The sequence below is a fragment of the Salvelinus sp. IW2-2015 genome, unplaced genomic scaffold (genome assembly GCF_002910315.2).
Source record: "Salvelinus sp. IW2-2015 unplaced genomic scaffold, ASM291031v2 Un_scaffold1929, whole genome shotgun sequence".
NCBI classification, from domain to species: Eukaryota; Metazoa; Chordata; class Actinopteri; order Salmoniformes; family Salmonidae; genus Salvelinus; species Salvelinus sp. IW2-2015.
The window spans coordinates 163,836-168,485 of NW_019943287.1; the positions used below are offsets into that span (position 1 = coordinate 163,836).

The 4,650-nt window shown below is 43.3% G+C and overlaps 1 long non-coding RNA gene across 1 annotated transcript; it reads right to left on the reverse strand.

Annotated features, from left to right (window-relative positions):
- Positions 1 to 3,353: 3,353 nt before the first annotated feature.
- Positions 3,354 to 3,780, reverse strand: LOC139024828 (uncharacterized). Its single transcript, XR_011476195.1, has 3 exons — positions 3,651 to 3,780; positions 3,558 to 3,611; positions 3,354 to 3,423 (listed from the first exon to the last, which is right to left on the reverse strand). It is a non-coding gene; the product is annotated as an uncharacterized lncRNA (long non-coding RNA).
- Positions 3,781 to 4,650: the final 870 nt, after the last annotated feature.

The following is a 4,650-nucleotide window of genomic DNA, read 5'->3' on the forward strand; positions in this document are numbered from 1 at the left end:
TACACCAAATACAGTATACACCATATACACACCATATGTACACCAAATACAGTATACACCATATACACACCATATGTACACCAAATACAGTATACACAATATACACACCATATGTACACCATATAAAGTATACATTATATATACACCATAGACTCACCATATGTACACCATATACAATATACACCATATATACAGTGCATTTGGAATGTATTCAGACCCCTTAACTTTTTCCACATTTTGTTACGTTACAGCCTTATTCTAAAAAATATTAAATTGTTTTTCCCTCATCAATCTACACACAATACCCCATAATGACAAAGCAAAAACAAATGTATTCAAAATAAAAAATAAAAGGTCACATTTACATAAGTATTCAGACCCTTTACTCAGCACCTTTGGCAGCGATTACAGCCTTGAGTCTTCTTGGGTATGATGCTACAAGCTTAGCACACCTGTATTTGGGGAGTTTCTCCAATTCTTCTCTGCAGATCCTCTCAAGCTCTGTCAGGTTGGATGGGGAGCATCGCTGCACAGCCTTTTTCTGGTGTCTCCAGAGATTTTAGATCAGGTTCGAGTCCGGGCTCTGGCTGGGCCAGAGCTCCTGAGTTTGTCTTGGCTGCGTGCTTAGGGTCGTTGTCCTGTTGGAAGGTGAACCTTCACCCTAGTCTGAGGTCCTGAGCTCTATGGAGCAGGTTTTCATCAAAGATCTCTCTGTACTTTGCTCCATTCATCTTTCCCTCCATCCTGACTATTCTCCCAGTCGATGCCGCTGAAAAACATCCACAAAGCGTGATGCTGGCACGACCCTGCTAGACCGTAGGGGTGGACATGCATAATATTAATATTAGCTCTCTGTGTACATCCAAGGGCCAGCCGTGCTGCCCTGTTCTGAGCCAAATGCAATTTTCCTAAGTCCTTTTTTGTGGCACCTGACCGTACGACTGAACAGTAGTCTAGGTGCGACAAAACCAGAGCCTGTAGGACCTGCCTTGTTGATAGTGTTGTTAACAGAGCATCACTTTATTGTGGACAGACTTCTCCCCATCTTAGCTACTACTGTATCAATATGTTTTGACCATGACAGTTTACAATCCAAGGTTACTCCAAGCAGTTTTGTCATCTCAACTTACTCAATTTCCACATTATTTATTACAAGATTTAGTTGAGGTTTAGGGTTTAGTGAATGATTTGTTCCAAATAAAATGCTTTTAGTTTTAGAAGTATTTAGGACTAACTTATTCCTTGCCACCCACTCTGAAACTAACTACAGCTCTTTGTTAAGTGTTGCAGTCATTTCAGTCGCTGTAGTAGCTGACATGTATAGTGTTGAGTCATCCGTATACATAGAAACTTTACTCAAAGCCAGAGGCATGTCATTAGTAAAATTGTCACAATCTTTCGAGAACTTGAAAAAAACATTTATTTAGTTTTGACCATATGAAATCAGTAAGGGCTTCCTGCACAACCACAAAATGGGACTGTAGCCTTGTTACAGCCAGGTCAGCAGGGGGGGTAATGGGACTGTAGCCTTGTTACGTCAGTCAGCAGGGGGGGTAATGGGACTGTAGCCTTGTTACAGCCAGGTCAAGCGGAGGGGTAATGGAACTGTAGCTTTGTTACAGCCAGGTCAGCAGGGGGGGGGGTAATGGAACGTAGCCTGTAGAAAGTTGACCCGATTAGGTTCAACTGCTAAATCAATCCTGCAAATAATGCTCCGTCTGGGACACTGGGTAGGCTGCCTAACAGCAACCCCTTCTTTGGGCAATATTGTGTGAATAACCTGCCAAGGCAGACCTCTTTCTAATTGTTAAGAGCGGTATTTTAGGTTTTTATTTATTTGTGTTGATAATTTGTCCAGGCAGCCACAGCCCCACTCCAGGCCAGGCAGATCAACCAGAGCAAACAAATGCACCAATCAGACCACACAAGGTCCCAGATGACGGTCTGGTGAGAGGGACAACCTGAATCAACTCCAACACAGCAAATGATAGATAAACATCTTGTTAATCTACCCATCGTGTACGATTTCAAAAAGGCTTTACAGCGAAAGACAACATATGATTATGTTAGTTCAGAGCCAAGTCAAAAAAACACACAGCCATTTTCCAGCCAAAGATAGGAGTCACAATAGAGATAAATCTTCGTGATCGCGCATCATGAGCCCGAGGCTCTCTGACAGACACTCAGTAAAATAGCTCTATGAGCCCTCCTTTATAGTAGAATCCTAAAACCAGTATCTAAAGACGGTGACATCTAGTGGAAGCCCTAGGAAGTGCGCACATCCATAACTAAGGGATTTCAATAGGCACTGTTTTGAAAATCGATTTCTCACTTCCTGTTTGGATTTCTTCTCAGGTTTTTGCTGCCATATGACTCTGTTATCTCAAGACATCATTCAAATCGTTTTAGAAACTTCAGAGTGTTTTCTATCCAATACTAATAAATATGCATAATATGCATAATATGCAATATTATCATCTGGGACAGAGTGGGAGCCAGTTCAGTTTGGGCACGCAATTCATCCAAAAGTGAAAATGTGCCCTATCCCTAAAAAGTTAACATAATAATCAATAATATTTCAACCGGACTATTCAATACAATAGAGCAGAAAATGTTGAGCTACCACTTTTGCGCGCAAGAACTAATCAAAGGATCTGGCTATCCACTGACGCGATTTGATAAATCTCGCTCATTTTCAGAATAAAAGCTTGAAACTATGTCTAAAGTCTGTTCACACCCTGAGGAAGCCATTGGAAAAGGAATGCGGTTGATATCCTTTAAATGAAGGAAAAGCAGGCAATATTTTGACAGTTTTGGAAATTTTAGTGTTTTCTATCCTAAACGTGCAACTATATGCATATTCTAGCATCTGGGCCTGGAAATGGCAGCTTACATTGGGAACGTTTTTTTCCAAACAAAATACTGCCCTCAAGCTTCAGAGGTAACACAGTTCCACCTCAGACACACCAAAACAACCACTATGTGGATGTCAACTAAAGCGGACGTGATTGAATAGAGCACAGGAGGGAGATCGTGCATGTGTGTATACATGCATGTGATAATGACCTGTATCACCTGTCGTGGCCGGTGTAGCAGGTACAGGAGCAGACGACTGCAGCTGTGAGGACTGTGGTTGAGCTAATAGGGTGTAAGATCTAAAGAGAGGAACAATGTTCTTAAGTTAAAATAATTATACAAAAACAGAGTGAGTGATTGTGTGGTGTTTATACTGTGTGTGTGATAATTACCTGGACCACACACACTGCTTCAGGTCTACAGCTTCTGGAAGTTCAGCGTGCCACTCCAGGCTGGACAGCTTGGTGAAAGATGTTACTGTCCCACTCCAGGTCTGGACAGCTTGGTGGAAGATGGTTACCTGTCACCCACTCCAGGTCTGGAACAGCTTGGTGGAAAGATGGTTACCTGTCACCACTCCAGGCTGGACAGCTTGGTGGAAAGATGGTTACCTGTCACCCATCCAGGTCTGGAACAGCTGGTGGAAGATGGTTACCTGTCACCCACTCCAGGCTGGAACAGCTTGGTGGAAAGATGGTTACCTGTCACCCACTCCAGGTCTGGAACAGCTTGGTGGAAGATGGTTACCTGTCACCCTCCAGGTCTGGACGCTTGTGGAAAGATGTTACCTGTACCCATCCAGGTCTGGAACAGCTTGGTGGAAAGATGGTTACCTGTCACCCACTCCAGGTCTGGAACAGCTTGGTGAAAGATGGTTACCTGTACCCACTCCAGGTCTGGAACAGCTTGGTGGAAGATGGTTACCTGTCACCCACATCCAGGTCTGGACAGCTTGGTGAAAGACGGTTTTCACCCCACCGAGCAGGCTGGCAGATCTGAAAAATGGGCACAATATAATTTAAATGACAATGACTTGACTACACACTAACCTAAACAGAACAGACTATGGGAGGCGCACGTACACAAGGATTTTGTGTTGTAGATATGTGGTAGTAGAGTAGTGGCCTGAGGGCACACACTTAATGTGTTGTGAATGTATTGTAACGTTTTTAAAATTGTATAACTGCCTTAATTTTTCTGGACCCGAAGAAGAGTAACTGCTGTCTTGGCAGCAGCTAGTGGGGATCCATAATAAATACAGCAGCAGACTTTATTTTCCCAAATGCTCATTGTACTTGCCCTTGCAATCTGATGTGTGTGTGTTCTGTGTTATTATGTGTGTTCTGTGTTAATATGTGTATGTGTTCTGTGTTATCCAGTCCACCTAGTCATGCTGCTGATCCATTCTCTGCTGTTTCTGTCTGCAGCTATGGAACCCTGACCTGMTCAAGGCTCACCGGAGGTACTAACTTGTCCCAGACCCGCTGTTTGATCCTGTCTCGCTCTTCTAGACCTACTGTCTCAACCTCTAAATGCTCAGCTATGAAGAGCCAACTGGCATTTATGAGGTGCTGAACTATTGCACCTCTATAACCATGTGATTATTTTTTGACACTGCTGGTCATCTATGAACATTTAAACATCTTGAAGAACAATCTGGCCTAAATGGGTACTCTTTTATAATCTCCATCACACTGCCAGAAGAGGACTGGCCACCTCAGAGCCTGGCTCCTCTCTAGGTTTCTTCCTAGGTTCCTGCCGTTCTAGGGAGTTTTTCCTAGCCACGTGCTTCTA